At 43.8% G+C, this 19608-nt stretch overlaps 1 protein-coding gene and 1 non-coding gene across 3 annotated transcripts in view; both read left to right on the forward strand.

The window, feature by feature from the left end:
- RAI2 (retinoic acid induced 2) overlaps nt 1-19608 on the forward strand; it is a 482439-nt gene that overhangs the window by 309198 nt on the left and 153633 nt on the right. The window lies entirely within an intron of this gene.
- Nucleotides 18666-18738, forward strand: TRNAG-CCC (transfer RNA glycine (anticodon CCC)). The gene has a single exon. It is a non-coding gene; the product is annotated as a tRNA-Gly (tRNA).

The following is a 19608-nucleotide window of genomic DNA, read 5'->3' on the forward strand; positions in this document are numbered from 1 at the left end:
TGGTTCCTCTGCCTTTTCTAAAACCAGCTCAAACATCTGGAGGTTCACGGTTCATGTATTGCTGAAGCCTGGCTTGGAGAATTTTAAGCATTACTTTACTAGTGTGTGAGATGAGTGCAACTGTGCGGTAGTTTGAGAATTCTTTGGCATTGCCTTTCTTAGGGATTGGAATGAAAACTGACCTTTTCCAGTCTTGTGGCCACTGCTGAGTTTTCCAAATTTGCCGGCATAGTTTTAAGGGACTAGATCTGTTAGAAAGAGTGCCTGATGAACTAAGGACGGAGGTTTGTGACATTGTACAGGAGACAGGAATCAAGACCATCCCCAAGAAAAAGAAATGCAAAAAAGCAAAGTGTCTGTCTGAGGAGGCCTTACAAATAGCTGAGAAAAGAAGAGAAGCAAAACACGAAGGAGAAAAGGAAAGATATACCCATTTGAATGCAGAGTTCCAAAGAATAGCAAGGAGAGATAAGAAAGCTTTCCTCCGAGATCAATGCAAAGAAATAAAGGAAAACAATAGAATGGGAAAGACTAGAGATCTCTTCAAGAAAATTAGAGATACCAAGGGAATATTTCATGCAAAGATGGGCTCAATAAAGGACAGAAATGGTAGCGACCTAACAGAAGCAGAAGATATTAAGAAGAGGTGGCAAGAATACACAGAAGAACTGTACAAAAAAGATCTTCACAACCCAGATAATCACAATGGTGTGATCACTCACCTAGAGCTAGACATCCTGGAATGTGAAGTCAAGTGGACCTTAGGAAGCATCACTACAAACAAAGCTAGTGGAGGTGATGGAATTCCAGTTGAGCTATTTCAAATCCTGAAAGGTGATGCTGTGAAAGTGCTGCACTCATTATGCCAGCAAATTTGGAAAACTCAGCAGTGGCCACAGGTCTGGAAAATGTCAGTTTTCATTCCAATCCCAAAGAAGTATAGTTAGCTTACAGTATTTTATCATTAGGGCTTCCCTGGTGACTCAGTGGTAAAGAATCCACCTGCAATGCAGGAGATGCAGGTTTGATCCCTGGGTCAGAAAGATCCCCCAGAGAAGGAAATGGCAACCCACTCCAGTATTCTTGCCTGGGAAATCCCATGGCCAGAGGAGCCTGGAGGGCTATAGTCCATGGGTTCACAAAGAGTCGGACACAACTTAGTGACTAAACCACCACCTCCACCACCACCATTACATTATTCAAGTATATAACATATGATTCAATATTTTTATACGTTTGAAAATAGTCACACCATTATCAGTCTAGTTACCATCTGTTGCCATACAAAGTTATTATAATATTATTGACCATATTTTCTGTGCTGTATATTATATCCCATGACTTATTTATTTTATAGCTGGAAGTTTGTATCTCTTAATCTCACTCACCTATTTCACTCCTCCCTCCAACCCCTTCCCTCTGGCAACCACTTGTTTGTTTTCTGTACCTATGGCACTATTTTTGTTTTGTTATGTTTGTTCATTTTTTGGGTTTTTTTTTTTAAGATTTCATATATAAATGAAATCATTCAGTATTGTCTTTTCCATCTGATTTCTTTCATCTAGCATAATATCTTCTTAGTCAATCCATGTTGTCCTAAATGACAAGAAATTATTCTTTTTTATGGCCGAGTAATACTCCATTGTGTGTTTTTGTATGTGTAAAAAACACACACACACACAAAAAAACATCTTTCTTATCCATTTTTCTAATGATAGGCACTTAGATTGCTTCCATATCTTGGCTACTGTAAATAATGCTGCAATAAACACGGGTGCATATGATATAAAATTCTAATATGTGTCCTCCTCCACTGAAACCCTGATATCTTGAAACTTGCCAAAATGCCAAGTTGCCAGGACCTCTGGGAGAAGATAATTGTCTTAGCCTAGGTTCCTCCAGAGGCTGACTCTGAAACAGAGACTCAAACACACAAAGCTGATTGGAGAGCTGGTCTGAGGAAACACAGTAGGGGAGCAGGAAAGTGAAACAAGGAAGCAAAGGCTGCCAGTAAAGAGTGTGGAATCAAGCCAATTATCACTGTGGGCAACTGGTGTTAATTACCCAGCACTTCCGGCCTGCCACATGGGAGGGCAGTGCAGCCTTCAGGGGCCAGTAAAGCAAAGAAATGCAGGTTCTGGCAAGTGGAAGTCAGGCTGGAATGCACTGAAGTGGTAAGGACCAGGGGACACAGGCCAAACCCTGGCAGTGTCTGCTACAATAGCCCAGGCCTTATTTGAAGTTGTGGCCACGTCTGCATTTCTGGGGATCAGGTGATTGCCTTACAAGCCATACTGACAAGCCACGATTTGTCATTTTGCAAATCATTTGGGTTGAGACAAATGTGATGGTTCTCCTAAAATGGTAATTGCGTTTTCCTGGAAACCAACCCAGGTTTGTTTATATGCCACTTGGATGTTGCAGCACATAGCACATGCAGATCTTGAACATCTTGAAAAAGCAGTACAGGGACCCAGCACAAGTCTGTTCACAGACCTGCCCAGAGGACACCAAATGGTATGTTATTTCCTCCTCTCAACTGCATGTCACCAACAAAGGAACCCTGCGTGCTGGAAGTGATGCTTTTTGGAGATCTCTCAGCAGGCTACAGACGTGAGATTTCTGTCAGTGACAGGTCTGGCATCCTTTCTGCAGTGTGTCAGTGGCACGGATGAATACTCAGGATGGGGAAGGTTGCTATTTTAATTTACATGCTATTGCTACCCGTTTTGGCTGGCTTACCCAGAATGCCCCAGATACCTATTTGAATGGGAAGTGTTCCATATTTGCAAGACAGACCATCTTGTGGAAATTGGTGTTTTGTCACTCTCCTGAACAGTGTGAAGTTAGGAAAATGGCTTGTGTATCTTGTTTGTGTTATAGAATTCTGGAATTTTTTCCTCCCTGTCTTTCTTTCTTATCAGCATCTTTCTCAAGGGAGCTGAGAAAAGCCAAAAGTATCCTTTTTACCATTTTTTCAAAACCATCAAAAATGGAAAATACAACCTTCTGTTACACACCTTAATTATTTTTTCAGTTTTGTTTTTGAGAATTTCTTCTTTTTATTTTTCTCTTGGAATATTGATAAAATAGACAAAAGTGATCCTTTGTCCAAAGCCGAATGTGATGGTCTGATTTGCTTGAGATATCTACTCTTAAAAGTCATATAATTTCTTTTATAGTTTCTTATTTTTGTTGCATATTCCTATGAATTATTGAATTATCACATTTTTCTTCATTCTTATATATGAATTGTTTATAGAACACTCAGATTTCTGTATATAATATATATGCATATTTAAAATGATAAAGAGAAGCATTCAAAACCCCAAAAGAGTCTCATATAATTGCAGTGATATAATACAATGCAATAGAAGTGCAATTTATCCCAAGGACATCTTTGGCAGAATGCAAAGGTCACTGTTTTCTGACCCTAATTTTCAAGCTACTGTCTGACATTTACATTGTATATCATTAAGAGCATACACAAGTATATCATGTCTTTTGGGGACTAATTTTACATAAATTATGTGTCTTTATGATTTCTTTGCATGATGGGGTAGTCAGTCTATATTAGGAATGTCACATAGATCATCCTCCAACCCCCTTCACCCCCATCACAAGAATGTCGGAAGTAAATCAGAATAAAGAGACTGGAGTGTTCTTCTGAGACATTCTAAAAAGAATCAACAGCAGACTCCTTCCAGCACTTAGATGGACTAAGACCTCTCTCCTATTACTAACACATACTAATGCTGTAAAAACATATCTGCAGAATTTAAATACATATATGAGCTCAGAAAAGGATAAAAGGGCAATCTCCAAATGCCAGGGAAGAAAGCAATCATAGAGCAGTAAGGCCAAACAGCCACCACAGCCGACTGCAAAGATTTCACTCCCAGATACAGGCTCCAGAGCCTGGGACTGGGGTTCTAATACACATATGGTATAGGAAACAAGGCTCCAGACCTTGATGATGCAAGGGAGCTGCCATCCAGGTTCTGAAAAGTGGACTGGGAATCTTGCTAGGGAAGCAACCCCAGGCAAAGGAAGTTACGACAGCTCTCAAGGGGAAAGAAGTCATCTACAGAAAATTAAAAACCCAGGACTGCACCCTACTCAATGCTGAATTCACATTCACAGAACCTGTATGTCAAGAGGAGACCCAAGCCAAACAACTAACATCAGAACTTATCTAGAACCTTTGAAGCCTCCAGAATTCTCAACTGAAACAAAAGCAAACCAGTCCACAGGCGCATTCTAGTGGCTAGTCCATTCTAGTCCACCTAGTGGCTCACAGAACTCCAGGGAAAAAAATAACCTGCTAAAGAGAAATTGACAATAAAAGTTTATAGATGTATATAGAATAATGCACCCATTGTGAGGGACAGTTAGAAAACTCAGCAAACAAGAGAATTAGCACCACAAATTAGATATAATGGATTAATCTTGAAGACAACGTAAAATAAGTATATATTTTAAATACTTGAAGACATAAAAGAAATAAAAATGAAAGCCCAAAATAATATAAAAAAATGACCAGAGAGATTTGAATGAGAACCAAGGAGAGTTTCTAGTAATGAAAAACAGAGGGACAAAAATTAGTCAACAGGTTAAACAGTGGTCTAGACAATGATAAGGGGAGAGTTAGTAAGTTAAGGACTTCCCTGGTGGCTCAGATGGTAAAGGATCTGCCTACATTGTGGGAGACCCAGGTTCAATCCCTGGGTCGAGAAGATCTCCTGGAGAAGGAAATGGCAACCCACTCCAGTATTCTTGCCCGGAAAATCTGTTGGACAGAGGTACCTGGTAGGCTACAGTCCATGGGGTCGCAAAGAGTTGGACACAACTGAGTGACTTCACTTTCTTTTCCTTTAGTAGCTTAAATGATATGTGTGAGGAGATTACCCGAAATGTGGCACAGAGTCAGGGGAGAGAGAGGAAAAAAAAAGAGAGACGGAGAGAAAGAGGGAGAGAGAAAGAAATGAACTATGACAGTAAATTAGAGAACGTTCCAACAGATGTCTAATCAAAGTTGCAGAATGAAAGATTAAAAGGAAATGGAGGGGAAACAATATCCCAAGAGATAATGGCAGAAAATTTTCTAGGACTAAAAAAAGACGTGCGTTTTTAGACTAAAAGAATATCATGTCCCAAATAAGATAAAATAAATCCACACATAGTAAACTGCAAAACTACAGAGCATTCCAACAGAGGAAAAAAATCTCAAAAGAAACCAGAGAGGGATAAACAAATAGCCTGCAAAGGAACCATGCAGGTTATAATTCAGTCACATGACCAGACCTAACTGCAGTAGAAACTGTGTTCAAAAAGATAAGAACATGACTTTGGGAGACCAGACACCATCTCTACCTTGTATACATGTGGCCCTCTGTATCCATGAGTTTTGCATTTTTACATTCAACCACCTGTGGATGAAAAAAATATTTGAAAACAAATTCCAGAAAGTTCCAAAAGGCAAAACTTGTGTCCTGGCAACTGTTTACGTAGCATTTACATTTTATTTACAACTATTTACATAATATTTGCATTGTATTAGGTATTATGTGTAATCTAGAGATGATCTAAAGTATATGCAAGAATGTGCCTAAGTTATATGGAAATACTGAGCCGTTTTATATAAGATACTTGAACAGCCGTGGATTTTGATATCTGTGGGGTTCCTGGAACCAGTCCCCTGCAGATACTGAGGGCTGACTTAATTATCACCTTCTGAGTGATGAATTCAGACCTATGGGAGAAGGGAGGAAGAAGGGTGCTCTTGGGAAATGAAGCCTCTCCAACTATCCTCAAATCATGAGAATCACTACACAAATCACAGTAACTGTCTTTTGGCTTTACTGTTGTAAGTGGTGGTGAAGGAATTCTCTCACCCAGACTGAACATAACATGTTCTAGAAATGAATCTTGTCCAACTTAAGCTCACAGAGAAGGCTGAAAATTTGGGTTTGTTTCACAAACATTGAGCTGAGCCCCAGGCCAATGCCCCAAAAGTAACCAGTGTCTCATTTGTGTGTGTGACACATAACAGAAACTCAGCCAAAGCCTATTGAACACATTCATTGATTCTTACATTCAACAAATATTTACTGAATGGTTACACTGAGCCATTGTTCTAGATCTGCCCTGTCCAGTACGATAGCCATGTGGCTATTAAATTAACTAAAATGAGAAACTTAGTTCCTCAGTCACACCAGCTACATTTCAAGTGTTCAACAGGTACATGTGGCTAGTGGCTATCACATTGGACAGCACAGATATAGAATATTTCCATCGCCACAGAAAGTTCTATTGGAGAGTACTGTTCTAAATGCTGGAGATACAGTAGTGTACACAACAAACACACTTTCTGTCTTCGTGAAACCTAAATACTCTATCAGAATGTAATAAGTTTATGGGGAAAAATTAAGCAACAATGAAAACTAGGGAGTGGGAGTGGAGACATGGAGGGGAAGTAGTTATAATTTAAAATACAGTAATCTGGGAAGCTCTTACTGAGAGAGAGAGACTGTATTAGTTAACATAATGCTAGCTGCTATAACACATAAGCCCTTAAATCTCAGTGGCGAAACACAATAGTGTATTTCTTGCTCCAGTCAAGGGCTCTAGGGAGAGACTGTGGGATCAGAAGGAATCTGTTCCATGTGGTCATTCAGGGCCACAGGCTAACAAAGGATCTGCTGCTGCTGCTGCTGCTAAGTCGCTTCAGTCGTGTCTGACTCTGTGTGACCCCATAGACGGCAGCCCACCAGGCTCCGCCGTCCCTGGGATTCTCCAGGCATGAACACTGGAGTGGGTTGCCATTTCCTTCTCCAGTGCACGAAAGTGAAAAGTGAAAGTGAAGCTGCTAAGTCGTGGCCGACTCTTAGCGACCCCATGGACTGTAGCCTACCAGGCTCCTCCGTCCATGGGATTTTCCAGGCAAGAGTACTGGAGTGGGTTGCCATGGCCTTCTCCAACAAAGGATCTACCATCCACAATACAGAGCTTCCACGGTTGCCCTGGGAAAAGAGAAAGAATGGAATATTGTTGAAGAGGTTTCTGTGGTCTGTGGGTCAGGCCTGGAAATGGTGTAATCATTTTCAGTGGCATTCACTTGGCCAAAACTTAACCACATGTAGGGTGACCAGCTGTAGCAGTTTGATCATTATTGAAAGTATTCCTGCAATATGGGGCTTTCAGTACTCAAATTCCAGGCATACGAGGATGAGTTGGTCACATAAGTGCATATTCTTACTTAGATGCAACAGAAACTATACCACTTTCTACACTATGGAAGGGGAGCATGAATTTTGGTGAGCAGCTAATGTCTGCCATAGTAACATTTCCCTCAAAGAACTGAGGAAGTCAGCATGCAGATCTGGGAGGAGGAGAGAAGAATATTTTAGCCAGAAGGGACAGCAAATGCAAAGGCCCTAAGGGAGTGTATCTGGCACAGAAGATGGGAAGTAAAGCAAAGAGGGCCAGGATGGCTGGAATAGAGTAGATGAGGTAGAATATCCCAGGGTATTCTTCCAAGTGCACATTCATCCACCAGCAACCCTCTTGAGATGTGATTGTTCACTTCCATCCAGTTAGCCATAATTTGTTTATAAAGAAATGATGTAGATCTTGGCTAACTCCTTTGCTGAAATCCAGATACACAGTGTATGACCTTTCCTTGTTTAATAATATGACAGCCCTACCAATAAAACTAACTGGTAATGAACTAACAAAATTTAAGTTTCAAGGCCCCTCACCTGCACACCCTAGCAATGTGTTCAGATGGCATGTATTTTTTGCAAGATTTGCAAAAATAAGATGTTCTGACCACAGTTGGTTAAGTCCTCAGTCTCAAGTTCTTCCCCTTCATGGATCACAGCCTTGCCATGGTGAAAGGGCTTGCATAATTTAATGAATCTATGAGCCATGCCACACAGGATCACCCAAGATGGATGGGACATAGTGAAGAGTTCTGACAAAACATGGCCCACTGGAGGAGGAAATGGCAAACCACCTCAGTATTCTTGCCTAGAGAACTCCATGAACAGTATAAAAAGGCAAAAAGGATATGACACCTGCAGATGAGCCACCATCACCCCCCAGTCAGAAGGTATCCAATATGCTACTAGGGGAAGAGCAGAGGGCAATTAATAATAGCTCCAGTAAGAATGAAGAGGCTGGGCCAAGGTGAAAATGATGCTCAGTTGTGGATGTGTCTGGTTGTTAGAACTGGACATGGAACTACTGACTGGTTCAAAATTGGGAAAGGAGTACAACAAGGCTGTATATTGTCACCCTGCTTATTTAACTTATTTGCAGAGTATGGAGTCTTCCCTGATAGCTCAGTTGGTAAAGAATCCACCTGCAATGCAGGAGACTCCTGAGTTCGATTCCTGGGTCGGGAAGATCCACTGGAGAAGGGATAGGCTACCCAGTCCAGTATTCTTGGGCTTCCCTTGTGGCTCAGCTGGTAAAGGATCCACCTGCAATGTGGGAGACTTGGGTTTGATCCCTGGGTTGGAAAGATCCCCTGGAGAAGGGAACGACTACCCACTCCAGTATTCTGTCCTGGAGAATTACATGGATTGTATAGTTCATGTGGTCACAAAGAGTTGGACATGACTGAGTGACTTTCACTTCACTTCACTTCATGCAGAGTACATCATGTGAAATGCCGGGCTGGATGAAGCACAAGCTGGAATCAAGATTGCTGGGAGAAATATCAACGACTTCAGATTTGCAGATGATACCATTCTAATGGTAAAAAGCAAAGAGGAACTAAAGAGCCTCTTGATGAGAGTAAAAGAGAAGAGTGAAAAAGCTGGCTTGAAAGTCAACATTAAAAATACTAAGATCATGACATCTGATCCCATCACTTTGTGGCAAATAGAAGGGGAAAGAGTGGAAACAGTGACAGATTTTATTTTTTCTTGGGCTCCAAAATCACTGTGGAAGGTGACTGCAGCCACGAACTTAAAAGATGCTTGCTGCTTGGAAGAAAAGCTATGACAAACCTGGACAGCGTATTAAAAAGCAGAGACATCACTTTGGCGCCAAAAGTCCATATAGTCAAAGCTATGGTTTTTACAGTAGTCATGTATGCATGTGAGAGTCGGGCCATAAAGAAGGCTGAATGCCGAAAAATTGATGCTTTCGAATTGTGGTCCTGGAAAAGACTCTTGAGAGTCCCTTGGGCAGCAAGGAGATCAAACCAGTCCATCCTAAAGGAGATCAGTTCTGAATATTTATTGGAAGGACTGATGCTGAAACTGAAGCTCCAATACTTTGGCCTGATGCAAAGAACCAACTCATTGGAAAAGACTCCAATGCTGGGAAAGATTGAGGGCAAGACGAGAAGGGGGCAGCAGAGGATGAGATGGTTACATAGCATCACTGACTCAATGGACTTGATTCTAAGCAAACTCCAGGAGACAGTGTAGTATAGAGAGCCTGGCTGCAGTCCATGGGGTCACAGAGTCAGACACGACTTAGTGACTGAACAGCAACAACTCAAGTTCTTACTTCCCCTCTCTCATACTTCCCTTCAAGTCTGGTTGTCTTGAAGTGACCATCTACATTTTTGAAATCAGGCTGAAGGTAATTTGAGTTGGGATTACACTTAGTGTACTCTTCAGTTCAGTTCTGTTCAGTTGCTCAGTCATGTCCGACTCTTTGCGACCCCATGGACTGCAGCACGCCAGGCTTCCCTGTCCATCATCAACTCTCAGAGCTTGCTCAAACTCCTGTCCATTGAGTCAGTGATGCCAACCAAACAATGCATCCTCTGTTGTCCCCTTCTCCTCCTGCCCTCAATCTTTCCTAGCATCGGGGTCTTTTCCAATGAGTCAGTTCTTCCCATTAGGTAGCCAAAGTATTGGAGCTTCAGCTTCAGCATCAGTCCTTCCAATGAATATTCAGGATTGATTTCCTTTAGGATGGACTGGTTGGATCTCCTTGCAGTCCAAGGGGCTCTCAATAGTCTTCTCCAACACCACAGTTCAAAAGCATCAATTATTTGGTGCTCAGCTTTCTTTATAGTCCAACTCTCACATCCATACATGACCACTGGGGAAACCATAGCCTTGACTAGATGGACCTTTGTTGGTAAAGTAATGTCTTTGCTTTTTAATATGCTGTCTAGTTTGGTCATGACTTTTCTTCCAAGGAGCAAGCATCTTTTAATTTCATTGCTGCAATCACCATCTGCAGTGATTTTGGAGCCCCCAAAAATAGTCTCCCACTGTTTCCATTGTTTCCCCATCTATTTGCCATGAGGTGATGGGACCAGATGCCATGATCTTAGTTTTCTGAATGTTGAGTTTTAAGCCAACTTTTTCACTCTCCTCTTTCACTTTCATCTAGAGGCTCTTTAGTTCTTCTTTGCTTTCTGCCATAAGGGTGGTTTCATCTGCATATTTGAGGTTATTGATATTTCTCTCGGCAATCTTGATTCCAGCTTGTGCTTCACCCAGCCCGGCATTTCACAGGATGTACTCTGCATACAAGTTAAATAACCAGGGTGGCGATATACAGCCTTGACGTACTCCTTTTCTCCCACTAAGTATACTCTTAGCAGGAGGTATTTATGTGGGTTCACAGTGACTTGGGTGTTTAGTTTATTGCTAGTCATTCTGTTTTAAGAGTGACTCTGGAATCCTTCTGCTACCCACTGTGCCAACACATGCAGTGTTGTGACATGAAGACTCAAGATGCATATAACTCCTGGCTGTATTGACATATCACTTGGACCTATAGCACCTAGTACCAGAGATATGTGAGTAGTGGACAAGAAAGAAGGTTTGGAAACTTTGATAGCTTGATGCTGTAGAAGAGTCTTCCCATCAACAGACTCGAGTGGAGGATTCCATTCTCATTGATGCCTAAACAAAATAGGAGTTCTTCTGACAGTGATATACTGGATGTGCTGGGTTGAATAGTGTCCCCCTGAACTCGTGTCTACCAGGAAACTCAAAATGTGACCTTATTTGGAAATAGAGTCCTTGCAGTGTAATTAAGTTAAGATGAGGTCATACTGGATTAAAGTGGGCCCTAACGCCAATGGCTGGTGTCCTTAAAAGAAGAGGAGAGAGACTCAGAGACACACAGAGAAGAAGGCCATGTGAAGACAAAAGCAGAGTTTGGAGTGATACTGCCACAGGCCAAGAAACACCAGGAGCCATGGGGAGCTGGAAGAGGCAAGGAAGGATTCTCCCCTACCAACTTGAGAGGGAGCACAGTCCTGCTGACACCTGATTTTGGACTTCTGGCCAAATTTCTGTTGTTTTAAGTTACCCAGTGGATTGTAATTCATTAGGAAATGAATAGACTTAATAGATGCAACATTTGCAATTGTAAGCACATGATGTGTCTTTTTTCTTTTATTAATTGTAAGAAATAGAAATAGAATTCCTGTGCATATTCGCACAAGCTTGTAGCAATAGTATAAGGAATAAGCGTGTATGATTTGCATGTTATATGCAACCCAGATATCAGTAACAAAAAGGCATATTTCAATTGGCCATGATGGAAGTAATACTGAATTATTTCTATTATTTCTATTGAAAATGATATTATAAAGTTGTCACATGAATATGTGATCAAAGAGGATCCAGCACAAAATGGGAGGAAAAAATATTATAGATATATTTCAAGAAGTTAATTAATACAAAATGCTCTTATTTTTATTGATTTTTGTTTGGTATATTTATCACCTTTTAAAATTTATAATTTTTTGCAAGTTTTGTTCTCTTTCCAAGTATATATTTATGTTTGTACCTAATTTTGCATTTGCTATTTTGTATGCTTTTTAAACCATCTTCCATCACCAAATTATATAAAGCTTCAGTCTCACTCCCCAAAAATCTGGTCTGTCCTTGGGCATGAAAAACTGACTCCAGTTTTTGCATCAGCATCTGTTCACAGCATGGTTTTCAGAAGTCTACTAGCAATTTAAGCCTTCTGGAAGCTTATATCCTAAGCGAACCCAGTAATCTCTAGATTTACAACTATCCTGCACAAAAAGGATTTTCATGAGATCGTGTAAACAGCTCAAAAATTGCTTGGGCTTCTTGTGGTTTCTGAACAGCAGTTCAAATGGCGTCTTGGGTGGGACAAAAGTTTGGTGTTCCACACTGTCTTGTGTGCTGCAGAACGTTTGGCATCCTTGATCCTCTGCCCACTAAATGACAGCAACAGGCTCCATCTTTGACAATAAGAACCATCCTCAAACATCTTCAAACATCTCTGGGCTTATTGTGGGCGAGAAGTACTGGCTCCATTGAGAACCTCCGGATGGTAGATAGCCCTGAGATATTCATTGTAAATCCCATTTTATCCAGTTTTAAAATCAAATGAGATTAAATTCAAGTTAGAATTTAATGTGAGGGCAAGACCTCTTGCTCTGTATCTCACTTAGGGGGCAGACCCTTTCCAGCATTTCCAAAGCAGCCCCACTCCCCTACAAGTGAAGCCCAGGAAGCCTCTTGGAAAGACTCTGCAGATGTGTGATTCTGACATTTACTGAAATTTGAGAACGCTGGTTCTAAAACTATGGTGATATTGCCCCCCAGGGGACACCTGGCAATGTCTTGAGACATTTTTTGATGTTGACAACAGGGAAGACGGTACTACTGGCATCTAGTGGGTCGAGGCCAGGGATGGCATGGAACACCCAACGGTGCACAGGACAGGCCCCCTACAACAGAGAATGAGCAGGCTGCAAATGTCAGTACTGCCGAGGTTGAGAAGGCCCAATCTAGATATTAGGTGAGTCCCTGAAATAGTCTATCTAAGTCCCACTTTAATAAATCAAGTTGTATTTTGACAGCATTGAGAGACTTGGGTCCACCCAACTCTCTGGCTTTCAACCAGCTGACTTGCCTGGGAACCACGGGCAGTGTGCCTGGGGCATTCCCACCATGCTCTGAATTGTTGGGAGCCCTCTGCTTTCCTCCCTATCCCTTTCCCGCATCTGTCAGGCTAAGCTGTATCAGCCCTTCTCAGATCCAACAGGGTTGGTCTAAGCCCTCAGTGGGTTCTGGTCTTGCTCAGCCTCTCTAGGTAATTTTGCCACAGCCACACTCTTAAGTACTCAGCAGACCATCTTGTTTGGCATTCAGGAATCTTCCATTTCCCAGCCTCCCTTGCAGTTAGCTTGGGGGCCACATGACCTAGTACTGGCTCATGAAATGTGGGTAGAAGTGACGCATGGACTTTGCCCGGCTGGCTGGACTCTGGGATAGCAGGGAAGTCATCCAGAAGGGTCTTGTAGATGATGCTGGTTGGTGAGCCCACCACCAGGGCACAGTGACTCCAGGGCTGAGGGCTGCAAGGTGAGCCCCAGACCAGGGGCCCTCTGAGGCCCTAGCTAGGCTTCAGGGTATACATAGCCCATGTAAGAGCCGGGAGAGAGGATGTGGGGCCCTGGCTGGCTGAGTCCCAGTTTTTCCAGCAGCAGAGACAGCAGAGTGAACAGGGGCAGAAGGACAGGGATGTCATTGCTCTTGAGGCCTGTAAGGACCTGAAGAGTGTCATGAGGGCATGGCAGGTCTCTGACTCCCTGCCCGCACCCCCATCCCTTGAGGATGCTAAGTGGAGGGAATTTTCTCAGATCTTCCCCCCAAGTTTTATTTCTAAAATTGTTAAACATTAAGAAAAGCTGAAAGAATAACACAATTACCACCTATAAACTCTTCACCAAGAGCTCCCTAACATTTCTTCATTATTCTATTATTCTAACATTATTCTCCCCCATCCCAACTTCCTCTCCCCTCCTCTTCTTGCTGAACCATTTGAAAGTAAGTAGCATAATGTGTGTTATAATCTACCCCTGTCATAAGTCTTTGTGGTGGTTAATTTTGTGTCAACATGACTGAGCTAAGGGATACCCAGATAGCTGGTAAAACATTATTTCTGGGTGTGTACATCAGGATGTTTCTGGAAGAAATTAGCCTTTGAATCAGTAGGCTGAGGAAAGAAGATCCATCTCACCATTGTGGCTGGGCATCATCCAATACCTTAAGGGCCTGAGTAGAACAAAAAGGGAAAAGGGCAGATTTGCTCTCTCTGCTAAAGGTGGGAGCTCTGTCTTCTCCTGCCCTCAGACATTGGTGCTTCTGTTCTCAGGCTTTTGGACTGACCAGGACTTACACCATGGAGCCTCCCTGGTTCTCAGACCTTCAGACTTGGACTGAATTCCACCACCGGCTTTCCTATGTCTCCAGCTCACTCATGACAGGTTGTAAGGCTTCCTGGCCTCCCTAGCATGTGAGCCAATTTCTACAGTCAATCTCTTACTGATCTATTTATCTTTCCTATTGCTTCTGTTTCTCTGGATAACCCTGGCTAATACAGATTTTGGTACCAAAAGTGGTATTAGAGGGACAAAATTTAAAGGACGAGTTTTCTGACTTGATTCTGGGGTTTCTGGAACTGACTCTTTAATCTGATTTGATTTAAAGATGCTAGTGACTCTATTTCCAGTAGTAAAGAGAGTGAATGTAATTTTGTCACATATTGCCAAATTCCCCTCCAAACTGGTTATACCGTTTTTCACTTTCACTTGCCATGTAAAAGAGTTCCTGTTTCTGTACAGCATTGCCAGCAGAGTGTTTTGTCAAGCTTTGGGATTTTTGCCCAGTGCATGGATGTGAAACGTGTAGTTTTAAGTTATTATGTGTGACATTGAGCATATTTTCTAACTTTTAAGAATCATTTGTTCATATTTTTGTCTGGACTCTCTATACTTGTCCATTTTTAAAAAATTTGCTTTTTGTCTGTTTCTTCTTGATCTTTAAGAGCTCTTTATATATGTGAGGGAGATTAGCCCAGAAAAGGACTTTTTTTAAGCTAGAAAGGAAGTTTTAAAACTGGGGGTGATGCAGACATGATCAATAAAAAGTTGAGCCTGCTCTGCTACTAAGCAGCAAGGAACATGAGGATGATTAGGTCAAATACAGAAAAATAAATAGGATAGTTTTAATTTTTTTCCCCACATGAAAGTCTAGTGTGAATAGAGCTGTGATGCACTACATATGGCTGATGCTCAGAAGAATTTCAAATCAAATGCGCCTTCCCCCTGGACTTCCTGAAAGTGAGACCAGCTGCTGATATATGCAGCAAATGTGCCAACCAGCTCCTTTCTCAAGAACACGATGATGCTGTGATCTCAGAAAGAAAACTCTTAAAGAAAAGACACATTTCTAGTTTTTAGAGACTTTAGCTGGTGCCACAATTAGAGGATATCTATTTAACTGTCCCAAAAGCCAGGTGTTTCATAACTAGCACTAACACTATCTTGGCCCTAATTTGAATTTGAGAGTATGTTTAAAGTAGAAAATAGTGATAGAAAAATGTGGAACTCAAACTATTGTCTCTAGATAAACATCTTGCAGCAGTGGTAACTTGAGAATGTTCTGAATTCAGAGTTTCGACACTCTCATGCTGCGTCTGCACGGGTATTCTCTTTGATGGGAAATAAAGGCGAGAGGAAAATAAATCAACCACTCTAAGGGAAGGCAGCTTGATTCTTCGTTTGAGTCTTTGCTGTGGCCGAGGGGTTCTCCAAGAAGAGAGGCCTTGGGGGGACAGGTTCCAGAGAGATTGATTCAGCTGCCAGTCTCAGCCTTAGAAAGAGATGGCAACAGCTCTAGAGGCAGCCCTGCAGGCGTGCTCAGCAGGCAGCTCCATCAGGGAGGGAGAGGGAATGGGAGCAGCCAAAAAAAAAAAGAGGCAAGTGCAGATGGCAAGTATAAACAACCCATTCTAGGGATTCGGGTGAAAAGCAGAGTAAATCAGTCATTAGGACAGTAAGTGGCACTGGGCGTAGGGATGAGGGAGGTGTGTGGTTTTGAAATTTTGAAGCATTTACAGAGGGTTTGTAAGCTGGCACCCATTCTCCTGTACAGAAGGGGAAATCAATGAGAGAAAGGTTGGGGTGAGGCCTTGAGGAGGCACATACATAGGACTGGCCTGCAACCCATGCAGGCGCCCAGGCCCCATGCTCAGAAAGGCCCTGTGCTTGATTTAGGGCTCTCTTGTCAGTCTTGAAATTCTTGGTAATTTTACCTTTGTGAATAGAGTCTAGAGGAACACGTGCCAGGGGTTGCACCCTTGGCTCACTCAGAGTCCTGCTCCTCCACTCCCTTGGGACAGTCTCTTAGACACCTGCTCCTTAGTCCTTTGGTGCCCCAGGTCTCACCTAGCTTCCCCACCAGTTCCCATGAGCTCCCAGCCCTCTCTGCCTGGGAGATGGAGGGGGGGCCTGGTTTCTGCTGTCCTCCTTCACTCCCAGTGGGGCCCAGGGGCAGAGTGGTGGAGCTTCAGGGCAGACTGTGGTGGCAGCTGTCTTGCCCTGGGGTTGGCATTGCCACGTCCAGGCAGCGTAACAGGCTGCCTCTTGGTGGGGACACGCCTGTTGCCCACTGTCAGTCTCGGTATCTAGTGTGCCCTGGTGCAGAGGTTTAAACACCCTTGAGGGTCATCAAGCTGCCTCAGATGGGGGAGATAAACCCATGGGAAGCCAGGCTGGTCTTCCTCAGAGCTCACCCCCATCTCTATGCAGTGGGTCCACATGGAAGCTGGTGGGAGGGGTAAACCAGCAGCCATCGGACCCAAGTGTGAACAGGAAAATGCATGCCAATAATTTAAACCTTTAACTTTTTTCTTTGCCTAGAATGACACTAAATAGCAGGTAAAAGTGCCACGTTAGGTCGAGAGAGAGACTGAGGAAGAAAGGAAAAGGATTTCTGCTTGAGTACTTTTGCTCCCACTTTTCAAACAAGATGGCCCATGTTTTCATTTTGCACCGTGCCCCCACAAATTATGTACTGAACACCTACTCTATGCCAGGCACCGCTCTAGATGTTTCTTGCATCCATGACCTCATCTCGTTCTCCTGTAAAGTGAAAGTGAAGTCGCTCAGTCGTGTCCGACTCTTTGCGACCCCATGGACTGTAGCCTACCAGGCTCCTCCATCCATCCATGGGATTTTCCAAGCAAGAGTACTGGAGTGGGCTGCCATTTCCTTCTACAGGGTAGGATCTTTCCAACCTAGGAATTGAACCCGGGTCTCCTGCATTGCAGACAGACGCTTTACTGTCTGAGCCACCAGGTAAGCGGCCATTCTCCTGTAGTTCTGCCCTAAAGACCCTGTTCTTAGAGCTAAGGAAGAGCATCCTTGCCTGAGCTCAGCCCTTAAGGAGGGACAGGAACTCAAGTCCGTCCTTTTCCTGGGAAGCACCTTGGAATTCTTCAGGCAGCAGAAGTGAGCAGTATCGTGACTTGAGCCTTTATCTTTAATATCAACTCTTATCAATTTTAGTAGCCCTACCAAGTCCTGCTCATTCCTAATCTACTAATCCCTAAAGAGTTCTGTTTGTAAGTCTTTCCTTTAAAGCATGTGTAAGTGCTCAGATTTTTGAAGAAGCATAGAGGCTTTTGCAGGTGGCTTGGTGTGCAAAAATGTTCGATATTTGTAGTTGGAAGAGAGGATGGGAAAGATAGCCTTATCTGCCCTCCCTTCTCTCTGGTGGAATGCTGGCAAATATTGAACAACCAGCTCTTGGTAAAAATTAAAAACCTGATTTATAGCATTTGCCAGTTTCCATGGTGTAAATCCTCCCACCATAGCTGATTTCAAGCTACCAAGGTGATAAGGAGCTGGAGAGAAACACACAGCAGGCAGCACAGTATTGAATAAATACTGTTTCCATCGTACAGACACTAGACATTGAAAAACCCTCAGCAGCAGAGATCATACAAAATATGATCAAATGAGTAGGGAATGATGAGTGTTGAGTGCTTTTTTCTAGTACCTTTGTTTTTAATATAATTTATGGGCTTGTGTGTTTATTCAATTTAATTTTAAACAATGGCTTTTTCAATTCCTATAAATTGAACACTCAGCTCCCGTGAGCCAGTGTGAGTGGGTATACCAACCCGTGAGCAGTCTGGGCAGATATGAGTTGGCATGAACAAGCACAAGCCAGCTCCAACACATCACTGCTTCCGGGGAGCCATGCCGGGAAGCAGGGTGAGGTTTGTTTATGCAGCTCCTGGGAAGTGGGTCCCAAAGAGGTAGGACACGGGGATTCCTGTGTCAGAGCTTTAGCCATGGGCCTGTCCCACTTTCTCCCCTCCTATCCACTTTCCTTTCCAGTTGCTCTGAAGAGCTCGCTGGATCTTTCTTGTCTGTCCCTTTCTCCGGCTTTCCCCCAGCTATCCCCACCCCAGCTCAGAGGGAGCTATTTCTGTCCTGCCCAGAGCTGGAGGACTTCAGAAGGCCACCTCCATGGAGGGCCCTGAGCCTGATCCTGGGGCCAGTTTTCTTTCCTGTGTGCACATCCCAGGGCAGAGACAGAACTGAAGAGTGGGAAGGGCCCTGGGAAGCCGCCAGGTGCCTGCCCATTTTACAGATCTGGAAATGGAGCCCCAGGGAGTGCAGAAGGCTTGCTCCCAGTCTGCACATGTGTGGACCTCAAGGATCTTTGGCAAGCTGCATGTCTTTCCCCCCTGCAGTCAATCCAGGTGTTGAGAGTCAATTCTCCACCAGGCGCCAGGCCAGGTGCTGCAGACTCACCAGTGACAAGCCTGCCATGGAGTCTGTGTTGGGGACATGGAGCAGGAATTCACTTTGGGCATGTTAAATAAAAGGCAGGGGGACTTCCCCGGTGGTCCAGTGGCTAAGACCCTGCACTCCCAATGCAGGGGGTCCGGGTTCGATCCCTGGTCGGGGAACTAGATACCATGTGCCACGACTAGAAAGATCCTGAATGCTGCAACCAAGACTAGGCACAGCCAAATAAATAAATAAAGAAATATTTAAAAATAAGTAGATAAATAAATAAGAGGCAGGTTCAGACCAACCTTAGTCTGAATCTTGACTGCACCATTTAGAAGTTGCCTGTCAAGTCACTTAAACTCTTGAGCCTCAGCTCCCTCTCTTCTTCTTTAGAGAGTGTAGCACTTTTCTTGGGACATTGTTGTAAGACTTCAACAGGGTGATGTAAGTGTCTGACCTGTGGAAAGAGTTTACCGTGTGAAAAGAGAAGAGGGGCGACCAGGAGACCATGCGGGAGCAGCTGTGGTTTGCCCAGTATCCTGGGCCAGCCTGAAGGCTGCGGGATGGAGGTGTCAGAACCCCATCGCCCTTCTCTGCCCACACAGACCAGACAGCCTGTCTCCCAGCGCCCTGGGCCCCAGGTGGGTGAGCCTCCTTCTACCTAACCCTGGGCCCGATCACCTCATCGCTGGAGCAGCGCCTGGCCCCTTCTCCTGTACCACTCAGTGTCTCCAGCCCAGGCATCCCTAGCGACGAGCGGCCTGGATGCGATCTGCTTGACCTTTGTCCTTAGCTCCCTTACTGTGGCCCAGCGGGGTGGACACTAGTTGTGTCTGACTAGGGCAACCAGCGGCCCCAGTGCTGAGCATGAACCCTCTGCCTGCCCTGTCAGGAGGCCTGGGTCACCCAGGGAAGACGGGCAAGCCTGCAAGTACTGCCCCCTCACTGTGGCCAGGACTGCCTGACGGTCAGCCTTTCAGAGAGGCACACCCAGTCCTCTGCAAGCAAGAGGTCTGCCTGTGTGCACCTGTAGCATTGACTTCAGA

This window comes from Giraffa tippelskirchi, chromosome X, assembly GCF_054371585.1.
Source record: "Giraffa tippelskirchi isolate mGirTip1 chromosome X, T2T-mGirTip1v1.2.pri, whole genome shotgun sequence".
Taxonomy (NCBI): domain Eukaryota; kingdom Metazoa; phylum Chordata; class Mammalia; order Artiodactyla; family Giraffidae; genus Giraffa; species Giraffa tippelskirchi.